This window comes from Hyperolius riggenbachi, chromosome 2 (assembly GCF_040937935.1).
Source record: "Hyperolius riggenbachi isolate aHypRig1 chromosome 2, aHypRig1.pri, whole genome shotgun sequence".
NCBI classification, from domain to species: domain Eukaryota; kingdom Metazoa; phylum Chordata; class Amphibia; order Anura; family Hyperoliidae; genus Hyperolius; species Hyperolius riggenbachi.
In genome coordinates, this window is record NC_090647.1 from 146,953,133 (window position 1) to 146,965,049 (window position 11,917).

General features: G+C 61.1%; 4 non-coding genes and 54 pseudogenes across 4 annotated transcripts; all 58 read right to left on the reverse strand.

Annotated features, from left to right (window-relative positions):
• Window positions 1-83: 83 nt before the first annotated feature.
• On the reverse strand, window positions 84-202 carry LOC137557785 (5S ribosomal RNA; annotated as a pseudogene).
• Window positions 203-285: 83 nt separating this feature from the next.
• LOC137557786 (5S ribosomal RNA) lies at window positions 286-404 on the reverse strand (annotated as a pseudogene).
• Window positions 405-487: 83 nt separating this feature from the next.
• LOC137559344 (5S ribosomal RNA) lies at window positions 488-606 on the reverse strand (annotated as a pseudogene).
• Window positions 607-689: 83 nt separating this feature from the next.
• Window positions 690-808, reverse strand: LOC137551713 (5S ribosomal RNA; annotated as a pseudogene).
• Window positions 809-891: 83 nt separating this feature from the next.
• On the reverse strand, window positions 892-1,010 carry LOC137551189 (5S ribosomal RNA; annotated as a pseudogene).
• Window positions 1,011-1,093: 83 nt separating this feature from the next.
• Window positions 1,094-1,212, reverse strand: LOC137548707 (5S ribosomal RNA; annotated as a pseudogene).
• An 83-nt stretch (window positions 1,213-1,295) lies between these two features.
• On the reverse strand, window positions 1,296-1,414 carry LOC137552100 (5S ribosomal RNA; annotated as a pseudogene).
• An 83-nt stretch (window positions 1,415-1,497) lies between these two features.
• LOC137557857 (5S ribosomal RNA) lies at window positions 1,498-1,616 on the reverse strand (annotated as a pseudogene).
• Window positions 1,617-1,892: 276 nt separating this feature from the next.
• On the reverse strand, window positions 1,893-2,011 carry LOC137548149 (5S ribosomal RNA; annotated as a pseudogene).
• An 83-nt stretch (window positions 2,012-2,094) lies between these two features.
• LOC137557787 (5S ribosomal RNA) lies at window positions 2,095-2,213 on the reverse strand (annotated as a pseudogene).
• Window positions 2,214-2,296: 83 nt separating this feature from the next.
• On the reverse strand, window positions 2,297-2,415 carry LOC137559346 (5S ribosomal RNA; annotated as a pseudogene).
• An 83-nt stretch (window positions 2,416-2,498) lies between these two features.
• LOC137548226 (5S ribosomal RNA) lies at window positions 2,499-2,617 on the reverse strand (annotated as a pseudogene).
• An 83-nt stretch (window positions 2,618-2,700) lies between these two features.
• On the reverse strand, window positions 2,701-2,819 carry LOC137551190 (5S ribosomal RNA; annotated as a pseudogene).
• An 83-nt stretch (window positions 2,820-2,902) lies between these two features.
• LOC137558624 (5S ribosomal RNA) lies at window positions 2,903-3,021 on the reverse strand (annotated as a pseudogene).
• An 83-nt stretch (window positions 3,022-3,104) lies between these two features.
• Window positions 3,105-3,223, reverse strand: LOC137551429 (5S ribosomal RNA; annotated as a pseudogene).
• Window positions 3,224-3,306: 83 nt separating this feature from the next.
• LOC137556825 (5S ribosomal RNA) lies at window positions 3,307-3,425 on the reverse strand. Its single transcript, XR_011029463.1, has one exon. It is a non-coding gene; the product is annotated as a 5S ribosomal RNA (ribosomal RNA).
• Window positions 3,426-3,508: 83 nt separating this feature from the next.
• LOC137548347 (5S ribosomal RNA) lies at window positions 3,509-3,627 on the reverse strand (annotated as a pseudogene).
• Window positions 3,628-3,710: 83 nt separating this feature from the next.
• LOC137557951 (5S ribosomal RNA) lies at window positions 3,711-3,829 on the reverse strand (annotated as a pseudogene).
• An 82-nt stretch (window positions 3,830-3,911) lies between these two features.
• Window positions 3,912-4,030, reverse strand: LOC137558936 (5S ribosomal RNA; annotated as a pseudogene).
• Window positions 4,031-4,113: 83 nt separating this feature from the next.
• LOC137559081 (5S ribosomal RNA) lies at window positions 4,114-4,232 on the reverse strand (annotated as a pseudogene).
• Window positions 4,233-4,315: 83 nt separating this feature from the next.
• On the reverse strand, window positions 4,316-4,434 carry LOC137550615 (5S ribosomal RNA; annotated as a pseudogene).
• An 83-nt stretch (window positions 4,435-4,517) lies between these two features.
• Window positions 4,518-4,636, reverse strand: LOC137557788 (5S ribosomal RNA; annotated as a pseudogene).
• Window positions 4,637-4,719: 83 nt separating this feature from the next.
• Window positions 4,720-4,838, reverse strand: LOC137559347 (5S ribosomal RNA; annotated as a pseudogene).
• Window positions 4,839-4,921: 83 nt separating this feature from the next.
• On the reverse strand, window positions 4,922-5,040 carry LOC137548227 (5S ribosomal RNA; annotated as a pseudogene).
• Window positions 5,041-5,123: 83 nt separating this feature from the next.
• On the reverse strand, window positions 5,124-5,242 carry LOC137551192 (5S ribosomal RNA; annotated as a pseudogene).
• An 83-nt stretch (window positions 5,243-5,325) lies between these two features.
• Window positions 5,326-5,444, reverse strand: LOC137558626 (5S ribosomal RNA; annotated as a pseudogene).
• An 83-nt stretch (window positions 5,445-5,527) lies between these two features.
• On the reverse strand, window positions 5,528-5,646 carry LOC137551430 (5S ribosomal RNA; annotated as a pseudogene).
• Window positions 5,647-5,729: 83 nt separating this feature from the next.
• Window positions 5,730-5,848, reverse strand: LOC137556826 (5S ribosomal RNA). Its single transcript, XR_011029464.1, has one exon. It is a non-coding gene; the product is annotated as a 5S ribosomal RNA (ribosomal RNA).
• An 83-nt stretch (window positions 5,849-5,931) lies between these two features.
• Window positions 5,932-6,050, reverse strand: LOC137548348 (5S ribosomal RNA; annotated as a pseudogene).
• Window positions 6,051-6,133: 83 nt separating this feature from the next.
• Window positions 6,134-6,252, reverse strand: LOC137557952 (5S ribosomal RNA; annotated as a pseudogene).
• An 82-nt stretch (window positions 6,253-6,334) lies between these two features.
• LOC137558937 (5S ribosomal RNA) lies at window positions 6,335-6,453 on the reverse strand (annotated as a pseudogene).
• An 83-nt stretch (window positions 6,454-6,536) lies between these two features.
• LOC137559082 (5S ribosomal RNA) lies at window positions 6,537-6,655 on the reverse strand (annotated as a pseudogene).
• An 83-nt stretch (window positions 6,656-6,738) lies between these two features.
• On the reverse strand, window positions 6,739-6,857 carry LOC137548577 (5S ribosomal RNA; annotated as a pseudogene).
• An 83-nt stretch (window positions 6,858-6,940) lies between these two features.
• On the reverse strand, window positions 6,941-7,059 carry LOC137552599 (5S ribosomal RNA; annotated as a pseudogene).
• An 83-nt stretch (window positions 7,060-7,142) lies between these two features.
• LOC137557295 (5S ribosomal RNA) lies at window positions 7,143-7,261 on the reverse strand (annotated as a pseudogene).
• Window positions 7,262-7,344: 83 nt separating this feature from the next.
• Window positions 7,345-7,463, reverse strand: LOC137548490 (5S ribosomal RNA; annotated as a pseudogene).
• Window positions 7,464-7,546: 83 nt separating this feature from the next.
• On the reverse strand, window positions 7,547-7,665 carry LOC137552872 (5S ribosomal RNA). The gene has a single exon (XR_011027182.1). It is a non-coding gene; the product is annotated as a 5S ribosomal RNA (ribosomal RNA).
• An 83-nt stretch (window positions 7,666-7,748) lies between these two features.
• On the reverse strand, window positions 7,749-7,867 carry LOC137549627 (5S ribosomal RNA; annotated as a pseudogene).
• Window positions 7,868-7,950: 83 nt separating this feature from the next.
• Window positions 7,951-8,069, reverse strand: LOC137548549 (5S ribosomal RNA; annotated as a pseudogene).
• Window positions 8,070-8,152: 83 nt separating this feature from the next.
• On the reverse strand, window positions 8,153-8,271 carry LOC137547897 (5S ribosomal RNA; annotated as a pseudogene).
• Window positions 8,272-8,355: 84 nt separating this feature from the next.
• Window positions 8,356-8,474, reverse strand: LOC137549131 (5S ribosomal RNA; annotated as a pseudogene).
• Window positions 8,475-8,557: 83 nt separating this feature from the next.
• Window positions 8,558-8,676, reverse strand: LOC137557297 (5S ribosomal RNA; annotated as a pseudogene).
• An 83-nt stretch (window positions 8,677-8,759) lies between these two features.
• Window positions 8,760-8,878, reverse strand: LOC137548640 (5S ribosomal RNA; annotated as a pseudogene).
• Window positions 8,879-8,958: 80 nt separating this feature from the next.
• Window positions 8,959-9,077, reverse strand: LOC137557656 (5S ribosomal RNA; annotated as a pseudogene).
• Window positions 9,078-9,160: 83 nt separating this feature from the next.
• On the reverse strand, window positions 9,161-9,279 carry LOC137551313 (5S ribosomal RNA; annotated as a pseudogene).
• An 83-nt stretch (window positions 9,280-9,362) lies between these two features.
• On the reverse strand, window positions 9,363-9,481 carry LOC137558910 (5S ribosomal RNA; annotated as a pseudogene).
• Window positions 9,482-9,564: 83 nt separating this feature from the next.
• On the reverse strand, window positions 9,565-9,683 carry LOC137558300 (5S ribosomal RNA; annotated as a pseudogene).
• An 83-nt stretch (window positions 9,684-9,766) lies between these two features.
• LOC137549440 (5S ribosomal RNA) lies at window positions 9,767-9,885 on the reverse strand (annotated as a pseudogene).
• An 83-nt stretch (window positions 9,886-9,968) lies between these two features.
• LOC137549184 (5S ribosomal RNA) lies at window positions 9,969-10,087 on the reverse strand (annotated as a pseudogene).
• Window positions 10,088-10,170: 83 nt separating this feature from the next.
• LOC137558985 (5S ribosomal RNA) lies at window positions 10,171-10,289 on the reverse strand (annotated as a pseudogene).
• Window positions 10,290-10,372: 83 nt separating this feature from the next.
• LOC137551732 (5S ribosomal RNA) lies at window positions 10,373-10,494 on the reverse strand (annotated as a pseudogene).
• An 83-nt stretch (window positions 10,495-10,577) lies between these two features.
• LOC137558187 (5S ribosomal RNA) lies at window positions 10,578-10,696 on the reverse strand (annotated as a pseudogene).
• Window positions 10,697-10,779: 83 nt separating this feature from the next.
• On the reverse strand, window positions 10,780-10,898 carry LOC137551626 (5S ribosomal RNA; annotated as a pseudogene).
• Window positions 10,899-10,981: 83 nt separating this feature from the next.
• Window positions 10,982-11,100, reverse strand: LOC137557642 (5S ribosomal RNA; annotated as a pseudogene).
• Window positions 11,101-11,184: 84 nt separating this feature from the next.
• Window positions 11,185-11,303, reverse strand: LOC137550591 (5S ribosomal RNA; annotated as a pseudogene).
• An 83-nt stretch (window positions 11,304-11,386) lies between these two features.
• Window positions 11,387-11,505, reverse strand: LOC137551371 (5S ribosomal RNA; annotated as a pseudogene).
• An 83-nt stretch (window positions 11,506-11,588) lies between these two features.
• Window positions 11,589-11,707, reverse strand: LOC137549267 (5S ribosomal RNA). The gene has a single exon (XR_011026797.1). It is a non-coding gene; the product is annotated as a 5S ribosomal RNA (ribosomal RNA).
• Window positions 11,708-11,790: 83 nt separating this feature from the next.
• LOC137553063 (5S ribosomal RNA) lies at window positions 11,791-11,909 on the reverse strand (annotated as a pseudogene).
• Window positions 11,910-11,917: the final 8 nt, after the last annotated feature.

The window sequence follows — 11,917 nt, forward strand, 5'->3', positions numbered from 1 at the left end:
AACCTCCAGAGCGCCGTTCCGGCGCCTTGAAGGTGAGGCTTCCCACGCGTGCTCATAGCCATTGGGCCTCAAACCCAAAAAAACGCCTGCAGCACCTGGGGTTCACAGCCGGTCTCCCATGCAGCTACTAACCAGGCCTGAAGCCGCTTAGCTTCCGCGATCTGACGAGAGCAGGCGCTTTCGGCTTAGTGTGGCCGCAGGCAACCTCCAAGGCGCCGTTCCGGCGCCTTGAAGGTGAGGCTTCCCACGCGTGCTCATAGCCATTGGGCCTCAAACCCAAAAAAACGCCTGCAGCACCTGGGGTTCACAGCCGGTCTCCCATGCAGCTACTAACCAGGCCTGAAGCCGCTTAGCTTCCGCGATCTGACGAGAGCAGGCGCTTTCGGCTTAGTGTGGCCGCAGGCAACCTCCAAGGCGCCGTTCCGGCGCCTTGAAGGTGAGGCTTCCCACGCGTGCTCATAGCCATTGGGCCTCAAACCCAAAAAAACGCCTGCAGCACCTGGGGTTCACAGCCGGTCTCCCATGCAGCTACTAAACAGGCCTGTAGCCGCTTAGCTTCCGCGATCTGACGAGAGCGGGCGCTTTCGGCTTAGTGTGGCCGCAGGCAACCTCCAGGGCGCCGTTCCGGCGCCTTGAAGGTGAGGCTTCCCACGCGTGCTCATAGCCATTGGGCCTCAAACCCAAAAAAACACCTGCAGCACCTGGGGTTCACAGCCGGTCTACCATGCAGCTACTAACCAGGCCTGAAGCCGCTTAGCTTCCGCGATCTGACGACAGCGGGCGCTTTCGGCTTAGTGTGGCCGCAGGTAACCTCTAAGGCGCCGTTCCGGCGCCTTGAAGGTGAGGCTTCCCACGCGTGCTCATAGCCATTGGGCCTCAAACCCAAAAAAACGCCTGCAGCACCTGGGGTTCACAGCCGGTCTCCCATGCAGCTACTAACCAGGCCTGAAGCCGCCTAGCTTCCGCGATCTGCCGAGAGCGGGCGCTTTCGGCTTAGTGTGGCCGCAGGCAACCTCCAGGGCGCCGTTCCGGCGCCTTGAAGGTGAGGCTTCCCACGCGTGCTCATAGCCATTGGGCCTCAAACCCAAAAAAACGCCTGCAGCACCTAGGGTTCACAGCCGGTCTCCCATGCAGCTACTAACCAGGCCTGAAGCCGCTTAGCTTCCACGATCTGACGAGAGCGGGCGCTTTCGGCTTAGTGTGGCCGCAGGCAACCTCCAAGGCGCCGTTCCGGCGCCTTGAAGGTGAGGCTTCCCACGCGTGCTCATAGCCATTGGGCCTCAAACCCAAAAAAACGCCAGCAGCACCTGGGGTTCACAGCCAGTCTCCCATGCAGCTACTAACCAGGCCTGAAACCGCTTAGCTTCCGCGATCTGACGAGAGCGGGCGCTTTTGGCTTAGTGTGGCCGCAGGCAACCTCCAGGGCGCCGTTCCGGCGCCTTGAAGGTGAGGCTTCCCACGCGTGCTCATAGCCATTGGGCCTCAAACCCAAAAAAACGCCTGCAGCACCTGGGGTTCACAGCCGGTCTCCCATGCAGCTACTAACCAGGCCTGAAGCCGCTTAGCTTCCGCGATCTGACGAGAGCGGGCGCTTTCGGCTTAGTGTGGCCGCAGGAAACCTCCAGAGCGCCGTTCCGGCGCCTTGAAGGTGAGGCTTCCCACGCGTGCTCATAGCCATTGGGTCTCAAACCCAAAAAAAACGCCTGCAGCACCTGGGGTTCACAGCCGGTCTCCCACGCAGCTACTCACCAGGCCTGAAGCCGCTTAGCTTCCGCGATCTGACGCTTTCGGCTTAGTGTGGCCGCAGGCAACCTCCAGAGCGCCGTTCCGGCGCCTTGAAGGTGAGGCTTCCCACGCGTGCTCATAGCCATTGGGCCTCAAACCCAAAAAAACGCCTGCAGCACCTGGGGTTCACAGCCGGTCTCCCATGCAGCTACTAACCAGGCCTGAAGCCGCTTAGCTTCCGCGATCTGACGAAAGCGGGCGCTTTCGGCTTAGTGTGGCCGCAGGAAACCTCCAGAGCGCCGTTCCGGCGCCTTGAAGGTGAGGCTTCCCACGCGTGCTCATAGCCATTGGGCCTCAAACCCAAAAAAACGCCTGCAGCACCTGGGGTTCACAGCCGGTCTCCCATGCAGCTACTAACCAGGCCTGAAGCCGCTTAGCTTCCGCGATCTGACGAGAGCAGGCGCTTTCGGCTTAGTGTGGCCGCAGGCAACCTCCAAGGCGCCGTTCCGGCGCCTTGAAGGTGAGGCTTCCCACGCGTGCTCATAGCCATTGGGCCTCAAACCCCAAAAAACGCCTGCAGCACCTGGGGTTCACAGCCGGTCTCCCATGCAGCTACTAAACAGGCCTGTAGCCGCTTAGCTTCCGCGATCTGACGAGAGCGGGCGCTTTCGGCTTAGTGTGGCCGCAGGCAACCTCCAGGGCGCCGTTCCGGCGCCTTGAAGGTGAGGCTTCCCACGCGTGCTCATAGCCATTGGGCCTCAAACCCAAAAAAACGCCTGCAGCACCTGGGGATCACAGCCGGTCTCCCATGCAGCTACTAACCAGGCCTGAAGCCGCTTAGCTTCCGCGATCTGACGAGAGCGGGCGCTTTCGGCTTAGTGTGGCCGCAGGCAACCTCTAAGGCGCCGTTCCGGCGCCTTGAAGGTGAGGCTTCCCACGCGTGCTCATAGCCATTGGGCCTCAAACCCAAAAAAACGCCTGCAGCACCTGGGGTTCACAGCCGGTCTCCCATGCAGCTACTAACCAGGCCTGAAGCCGCCTAGCTTCCGCGATCTGCCGAGAGCGGGCGCTTTCGGCTTAGTGTGGCCGCAGGCAACCTCCAGGGCGCCGTTCCGGTGCCTTGAAGGTGAGGCTTCCCACGCGTGCTCATAGCCATTGGGCCTCAAACCCAAAAAAACGCCTGCAGCACCTGGGGTTCACAGCCGGTCTCCCATGCAGCTACTAACCAGGCCTGAAGCCGCTTAGCTTCCACGATCTGACGAGAGCGGGCGCTTTCGGCTTAGTGTGGCCGCAGGCAACCTCCAAGGCGCCGTTCCGGCGCCTTGAAGGTGAGGCTTCCCACGCGTGCTCATAGCCATTGGGCCTCAAACCCAAAAAAACGCCAGCAGCACCTGGGGTTCACAGCCGGTCTCCCATGCAGCTACTAACCAGGCCTGAAGCCGCTTAGCTTCCATGATCTGACGAGAGCGGGCGCTTTCGGCTTAGTGTGGCCGCAGGCAACCTCCAGGGCGCCGTTCCGGCGCCTTGAAGGTGAGGCTTCCCACGCGTGCTCATAGCCATTGGGTCTCAAACCCAAAAAAACGCCTGCAGCACCTGGGGTTCACAGCCGGTCTCCCATGCAGCTACTAACCAGGCCTGAAGCCGCTTAGCTTCCGCGATCTGATGAGAGCAGGCGCTTTCGGCTTAGTGTGGCCGCAGGCAACTTCCAGGGCGCCGTTCCGGCGCCTTGAAGGTGAGGCTTCCCACGCGTGCTCATAGCCATTGGGCCTCAAACCCAAAAAAACGCCTGCAGCACCTGGGGTTCACAGCCGGTCTCCCATGCAGTTACTAACCAGGCCTGAAGCCGCTTAGCTTCCGCGATCTGACGAGAGCGGGCGCTTTCGGCTTAGTGTGGCCGCAGGGAACCTCCAAGTCGCCGTTCCGGCGTCTTGAAGGTGAGGCTTCCCACGCGTGCTCATAGCCATTGGGCCTCAAACCCAAAAAAACACCTGCAGCACCTGGGGTTCACAGCCGGTCTCCCATGCAGCTACTAACCAGGCCTAAAGCCGCTTAGCTTCCGCGATCTGACGAGAGCGGGCGCTTTCGGCTTAGTGTGGCCGCAGGGAACCTCCAGGGCGCCGTTCCGGCGCCTTGAAGGTGAGGCTTCCCACGCGTGCTCATAGCCATTGGGTCTCAAACCCAAAAAACGCCTGCAGCACCTGGGGTTCACAGCCGGTCTCCCATGCAGCTACTAACCAGGCCTGAAGCCGCTTAGCTTCCGCGATCTGACGAGAGCGGGCGCTTTTGGCTTAGTGTGGCCGCAGGCAACCTCCAAGGCGCCGTTCCGGCGCCTTGAAGGTGAGGCTTCCCACGCGTGCTCATAGCCATTGGGCCTCAAACCCAAAAAAACACCTGCAGCACCTGGGGTTCACAGCCGGTCTCCCATGCAGCTACTAACCAGGCCTGAAGCCGCTTAGCTTCCGCAATCTGACGAGAGCGGGTGCTTTCGGCTTAGTGTGGCCGCAGGCAACCTCCAGGGCGCCGTTCCGGCGCCTTGAAGGTGAGGCTTCCCACGCGTGCTCATAGCCATTGGGTCTCAAACCCAAAAAAACGCCTGCAGCACCTGGGGTTCACAGCCGGTCTCCCATGCAGCTACTAACCAGGCCTGAAGCCGCTTAGCTTCCGCAATCTGACGAGAGCAGGCGCTTTCGGCTTAGTGTGGCCGCAGGAAACCTCCAGAGCGCCGTTCCGGCGCCTTGAAGGTGAGGCTTCCCACGCGTGCTCATAGCCATTGGGCCTCAAACCCAAAAAAACGCCTGCAGCACCTGGGGTTCACAGCCGGTCTCCCATGCAGCTACTAACCAGGCCTGAAGCCGCTTAGCTTCCGCGATCTGACGAGAGCAGGCGCTTTCGGCTTAGTGTGGCCGCAGGCAACCTCCAAGGCGCCGTTCCGGCGCCTTGAAGGTGAGGCTTCCCACGCGTGCTCATAGCCATTGGGCCTCAAACCCCAAAAAACGCCTGCAGCACCTGGGGTTCACAGCCGGTCTCCCATGCAGCTACTAAACAGGCCTGTAGCCGCTTAGCTTCCGCGATCTGACGAGAGCGGGCGCTTTCGGCTTAGTGTGGCCGCAGGCAACCTCCAGGGCGCCGTTCCGGCGCCTTGAAGGTGAGGCTTCCCACGCGTGCTCATAGCCATTGGGCCTCAAACCCAAAAAAACGCCTGCAGCACCTGGGGATCACAGCCGGTCTCCCATGCAGCTACTAACCAGGCCTGAAGCCGCTTAGCTTCCGCGATCTGACGAGAGCGGGCGCTTTCGGCTTAGTGTGGCCGCAGGCAACCTCTAAGGCGCCGTTCCGGCGCCTTGAAGGTGAGGCTTCCCACGCGTGCTCATAGCCATTGGGCCTCAAACCCAAAAAAACGCCTGCAGCACCTGGGGTTCACAGCCGGTCTCCCATGCAGCTACTAACCAGGCCTGAAGCCGCCTAGCTTCCGCGATCTGCCGAGAGCGGGCGCTTTCGGCTTAGTGTGGCCGCAGGCAACCTCCAGGGCGCCGTTCCGGTGCCTTGAAGGTGAGGCTTCCCACGCGTGCTCATAGCCATTGGGCCTCAAACCCAAAAAAACGCCTGCAGCACCTGGGGTTCACAGCCGGTCTCCCATGCAGCTACTAACCAGGCCTGAAGCCGCTTAGCTTCCACGATCTGACGAGAGCGGGCGCTTTCGGCTTAGTGTGGCCGCAGGCAACCTTCAAGGCGCCGTTCCGGCGCCTTGAAGGTGAGGCTTCCCACGCGTGCTCATAGCCATTGGGCCTCAAACCCAAAAAAACGCCAGCAGCACCTGGGGTTCACAGCCGGTCTCCCATGCAGCTACTAACCAGGCCTGAAGCCGCTTAGCTTCCATGATCTGACGAGAGCGGGCGCTTTCGGCTTAGTGTGGCCGCAGGCAACCTCCAGGGCGCCGTTCCGGCGCCTTGAAGGTGAGGCTTCCCACGCGTGCTCATAGCCATTGGGTCTCAAACCCAAAAAAACGCCTGCAGCACCTGGGGTTCACAGCCGGTCTCCCATGCAGCTACTAACCAGGCCTGAAGCCGCTTAGCTTCCGCGATCTGATGAGAGCAGGCGCTTTCGGCTTAGTGTGGCCGCAGGCAACTTCCAGGGCGCCGTTCCGGCGCCTTGAAGGTGAGGCTTCCCACGCGTGCTCATAGCCATTGGGCCTCAAACCCAAAAAAACGCCTGCAGCACCTGGGGTTCACAGCCGGTCTCCCATGCAGTTACTAACCAGGCCTGAAGCCGCTTAGCTTCCGCGATCTGACGAGAGCGGGCGCTTTCGGCTTAGTGTGGCCGCAGGGAACCTCCAAGTCGCCGTTCCGGCGTCTTGAAGGTGAGGCTTCCCACGCGTGCTCATAGCCATTGGGCCTCAAACCCAAAAAAACACCTGCAGCACCTGGGGTTCACAGCCGGTCTCCCATGCAGCTACTAACCAGGCCTAAAGCCGCTTAGCTTCCGCGATCTGACGAGAGCGGGCGCTTTCGGCTTAGTGTGGCCGCAGGGAACCTCCAGGGCGCCGTTCCGGCGCCTTGAAGGTGAGGCTTCCCACGCGTGCTCATAGCCATTGGGTCTCAAACCCAAAAAACGCCTGCAGCACCTGGGGTTCACAGCCGGTCTCCCATGCAGCTACTAACCAGGCCTGAAGCCGCTTAGCTTCCGCGATCTGACGAGAGCGGGCGCTTTTGGCTTAGTGTGGCCGCAGGCAACCTCCAAGGCGCCGTTCCGGCGCCTTGAAGGTGAGGCTTCCCACGCGTGCTCATAGCCATTGGGCCTCAAACCCAAAAAAACACCTGCAGCACCTGGGGTTCACAGCCGGTCTCCCATGCAGCTACTAACCAGGCCTGAAGCCGCTTAGCTTCCGCAATCTGACGAGAGCGGGTGCTTTCGGCTTAGTGTGGCCGCAGGCAACCTCCAGGGCGCCGTTCCGGCGCCTTGAAGGTGAGGCTTCCCACGCGTGCTCATAGCCATTGGGTCTCAAACCCAAAAAAACGCCTGCAGCACCTGGGGTTCACAGCCGGTCTCCCATGCAGCTACTAACCAGGCCTGAAGCCGCTTAGCTTCCGCAATCTGACGAGAGCAGGCGCTTTCGGCTTAGTGTGGCCGCAGGCAACCTCCAGGGCGCCGTTCCGGCGCCTTGAAGGTGAGGCTTCCCACGCGTGCTCATAGCCATTGGGCCTCAAACCCAAAAAAACGCCTGCAGAACCTGGGGTTCACAGCCGGTCTCCCATGCAGCTACTAACCAGGCCTGAAGCCGCTTAGCTTCCGCGATCTGACGAGAGTAGGCGCTTTCGGCTTAGTGTGGCCGCAGGCAACCTCCAGGGCGCCGTTCCGGCGCCTTGAAGGTGAGGCTTCCCACGCGTGCTCACAGCCATTGGGCCTCAAACCCAAAAAAACACCTGCAGCACCTGGGGTTCACAGCCGGTCTCCCATGCAGCTACTAACCAGGCCTGAAGCCGCTTAGCTTCCGCGATCTGACGAGAGCGGGCGCTTTCGGCTTAGTGTGGCCGCAGGCAACCTCCAAGGCGCCGTTCTGGCGCCTTGAAGGTGAGGCTTCCCACGCGTTCTCATAGCCATTGGGCCTCAAACCCAAAAAAACGACTGCAGCACCTGGGGTTCACAGCCGGTCTCCCATGCAGCTACTAACCAGGCCTGAAGCCGCTTAGCTTCCGCAATCTGACGAGAGCGGGCGCTTTCGGCTTAGTGTGGCCGCAGGCAACCTCCAGGGCGCCGTTCCGGCGCCTTGAAGCTGAGGCTTCCCACGCGTGCTCATAGCCATTGGGTCTCAAACCCAAAAAAACGCCTGCAGCACCTGGGGTTCACAGCCGGTCTCCCATGCAGCTACTAACCAGGCCTGAAGCCGCTTAGCTTCCGCGATCTGACGAGAGCGGGCGCTTTCGGCTTAGTGTGGCCGCAGGCAACCTCCAAGGCGCCGTTCCGGCGCCTTGAAGCTGAGGCTTCCCACGCGTGCTCATAGCCATTGGGCCTCAAACCCAAAAAAACACCTGCAGCACCTGGGGTTCACAGCCGGTCTCCCATGCAGCTACTAACCAGGCCTGAAGCCGCTCAGCTTCCGCGATCTGACGAGAGCGGGCGTTTTCGGCTTAGTGTGGCCGCAGGCAACCTCCAAGGCGCCGTTCCGGCGCCTTGAAGGTGAGGCTTCCCACGCGTGCTCATAGCCATTGGGCCTCAAACCCAAAAAAACGCCTGCAGCACCTGGGGTTCACAGCCGGTCTCCCATGCAGCTACTAACCAGGCCTGAAGCCGCTTAGCTTTCGCGATCTGACGAGAGCGGGCGCTTTCGGCTTAGTGCGGCCGCAGGCAACCTCCAGGGCGCCGTTCCGGCGCCTTGAAGGTGAGGCTTCCCACGCGTGCTCATAGCCATTGGGCCTCAAACCCAAAAAAAAGCCTACAGCACCTGGGGTTCACAGCCGGTCTCCCATGCAGCTACTAACCAGGCCTGAAGCCGCTTAGCTTCCACGATCTGACGAGAGCGGGCGCTTTCGGCTTAGTGTGGCCGCAGGCAACCTCCAGGGCGCCGCTACGGCGCCTTGAAGGTGAGGATTCCCACGCGTGCTCATAGCCATTGAGCCTCAAACCCAAAAAAAACGCCTGCAGCACCTGGGGTTCACAGCCGGTCTTCCATGCAGCTACTAAGCAGGCCTGAAGCCGCTTAGCTTCCGCGATCTGACGAGAGCGGGCGCTTTCGGCTTAGTGTGGCCGCAGGCAACCTCCAAGGCGCCGTTCCGGCGCCTTGAAGGTGAGGCTTCCCACGCGTGCTCATAGCCATTGGGCCTCAAACCCAAAAAAACACCTGCAGCACCTGGGGTTCACAGCCGGTCTCCCATGCAGCTACTAACCAGGCCTGAAGCCGCTTAGCTTCCGCGATCTGACGAGAGCGGGCGCTTTCGGCTTAGTGTGGCCGCAGGCAACCTCCAGGGCGCCGTTCCGGCGCCTTGAAGGTGAGGCTTCCCACGCGTGCTCATAGCCATTGGGTCTCAAACCCAAAAAAACGCCTGCAGCACCTGGGGTTCACAGCCGGTCTCCCATGCAGCTACTAACCAGGCCTGAAGCCACTTAGCTTCCACGATCTGACGAGAGCGGGCGCTTTCGGCTTAGTGTGGCCGCAGGCAACCTTCAGGGCGCCGTTCCGGCGCCTTGAAGGTGGCCTCCACGCGTGCTCATAGCCTTTGGGCCTCAAACCCAAAAAAACGCCTGCAGCACCTGGGGTTCACAGCCGGTCTCCCATGCAGCTACTAACCAGGCCTGAAGCCGCTTAGCTTCCGCAATCTGATGAGAGCGGGCGCTTTCGGCTTAGTGTGGCCGCAGGCAACCTCCAAGGCGCCGTTCCGGCGCCTTGAAGGTGAGGCTTTCCACGCGTGCTCATAGCCATTGGGTCTCAAACCCAAAAAAACGCCTGCAGCACCTGGGGTTCACAGCCGGTCTCCCATGCAGCTACTAACCAGGCCTGAAGCCGCTTAGCTTCCTCGATCTGACGAGAGCGGGCGCTTTCGGCTTAGTGTGGCCGCAGCCAACCTCCAGGGCGCCGTTCCGGCGCCTTGAAGGTGAGGCTTCCCACGCGTGCTCATAGCCATTGGGCCTCAAACCCAAAAAAACGCCTGCAGCACCTGGGGTTCACAGCCGGTCTCCCATGCAGCTACTAACCAGGCCTGAAGTCGCTTAGCTTCCGCGATCTGACGAGAGCGGGCGCTTTCGGCTTAGTGTGGCCGCAGGCAACTTCCAGGGCGCCGTTCCGGCGCCTTGAAGGTGAGGCTTCCCACGCGTGCTCATAGCCATTGGGCCTCAAACCCAAAAAAACACCTGCAGCACCTGGGGTTCACAGCCGGTCTCCCATGCAGCTACTAACCAGGCCTGAAGCCGCTTAGCTTCCGCGATCTGACGAGAGCAGGCGCTTTCGGCTTAGTGTGGCCGCAGGTAACCTACAAGGCGCCGTTCCGGCGCCTTGAAGGTGAGGCTTCCCACGCGTGCTCATAGCCATTGGGCCTCAAACCCCAAAAAACACCTGCAGCAACTGGGGTTCACAGCCGGTCTCCCATGCAGCTACTAACCAGGCCTGAAGCCGCTTAGCTTCCGCGATCTGACGAGAGCGGGCGCTTTCGGCTTAGTGTGGCCGCAGGCAACCTGCAGGGCGCCGTTCCGGCGCCTTGAAGGTGAGGCTTCCCACGCGTGCTCATAGCCATTGGGTCTCAAACCCAAAAAAACGCCTGCAGCACCTGGGGTTCACAGCCGGTCTCCCATGCAGCTACTAACCAGGCCTGAAGCCGCTTAGCTTGCGCGATCTGACGAGAGCGGGCGCTTTCAGCTTAGTGTGGCCGCAGGCAACCTCCAAGGCGCCGTTCCGGCGCCTTGAAGGTGAGGCTTCCCACGCGTGCTCATAGCCATTGGGCCTCAAACCCAAAAAAACACCTGCAGCACCTGGGGTTCACAGCCGGTCTCCCATGCAGCTACTAACCAGGCCTGAAGCCGCTTAGCTTCCGCGATCTGACGAGAGCGGGCGCTTTCGGCTTAGTGTGGCCGCAGGGAACTTCCAAGGCGCCGTTCCGGTGCCTTGAAGGTGAGGCTTCACACGCGTGCTCATAGCCATTGGGCCTCAAACCCAAAAAAACGCCTGCAGCACCTGGGGTTCACAGTCGGTCTCCCATGCAGCTACTAGTAACCAGGCCTGAAGCCGCTTAGCTTCCGCGATCTGACGAGAGCAGGCGCTTTCGGCTTAGTGTGGCCACAGGCAATCTCCAAGGCGCCGTTTCGGCGCCTTGAAGGTGAGGCTTCCCACGCGTGCTCATAGCCATTGGGCCTCAAACCCAAAAAAACGCCTGCAGCACCTGGGGTTCACAGCCGGTCTCCCATGCAGCTACTAACCAGGCCTGAAGCCGCTTAGCTTCCGCGACCTGACGAGAGCGGGCGCTTTCGGCTTAGTGTGGCCGCAGGCAACCTCTAGGGCGCCGTTCCGGCGCCTTGAAGGTGAGGCTTCCCACGCGTGCTCATAGCCATTGGGTCTCAAACCCAAAAAAACGCCTGCAGCACCTGGGGTTCACAGCCGGTCTCCCACGCAGCTACTAACCAGGCCTGAAGCCGCTTAGCATCCGCAATCTGACGAGAGCGGGCGCTTTCGGCTTAGTGTGGCCGCAGTCAACCTCCAGGGCGCCGTTCCGGCGCCTTGAAGGTGAGGCTTCCCACGCGTGCTCATAGCCATTGGGCCTCAAACCCAAAAAAACGCCTGCAGCACCTGGGGTTCACAGCCGGTCTCCCATGCAGCTACTAACCAGGCCTGAAGCCGCTTAGCTTCCGCGATCTGACGAGAGCGGGCGCTTTCGGCTTAGTGTTGCCGCAGGCAACCTCCAAGGCGCCGTTCCGGCGCCTTGAAGGTGAGGGCTTCCCACGCGTGCTCATAGCCATTGGGCCTCAAACCCAAAACAACGCCTGCAGCACCTGGGGTTCTCAGCCGGTCTCCCATGCAGCTACTAACCAGGCCTGAAGCCACTTAGCTTCCGCGATCTGACAAGAGCGGGCACTTTCGGCTTAGTGTGGCCGCAGGCAACCTCCAGGGCGCCGTTCCGGCGCCTTGAAGGAGAGGCTTCCCACGCGTGCTCATAGCCATTGGGCCTCAAACCCAAAAAAACGCCTGCAGCACCCGGGGTTCATAGCCGGTCTCCCATGCAGCTACTAACCAGGCCTGAAGCTGCTTAGCTTCCGCGATCTGACGAAAGCGGGCGCTTTCGGCTTAGTGTGGCCGCAGGCAACCTCCAGGGCGCCGTTCCGGCGCCTTGAAGGTGAGGCTTCCCACGCGTGCTCATTGCCATTGGGCCTCAAACCCAAAAAAAAGCCTGCAGCACCTGGGGTTCACAGCCGGTCTCCCATGCAACTACTAACCAGGCCTGAAGCCGCTTAGCTTCCGCGATCTGACGAGAGCGGGCGCTTTCGGCTTAGTGTGGCTGCAGGCAACCTCCAAGGTGCCGTTCCGGCGCCTTGAAGGTGAGGCTTCCCATGCATGCTCATAGCCATTGGGCCTCAAACCCAAAAAAACACCTGCATCACCTGGGGTTCACAGCCGGTCTCCCATGCAGCTACTAAACAGGCCTGAAGCCGCTTAGCTTCCACGATCTGACGAGAGCGGGCGCTTTCGGCTTAGTGTGGCCACAGGCAACCTCCA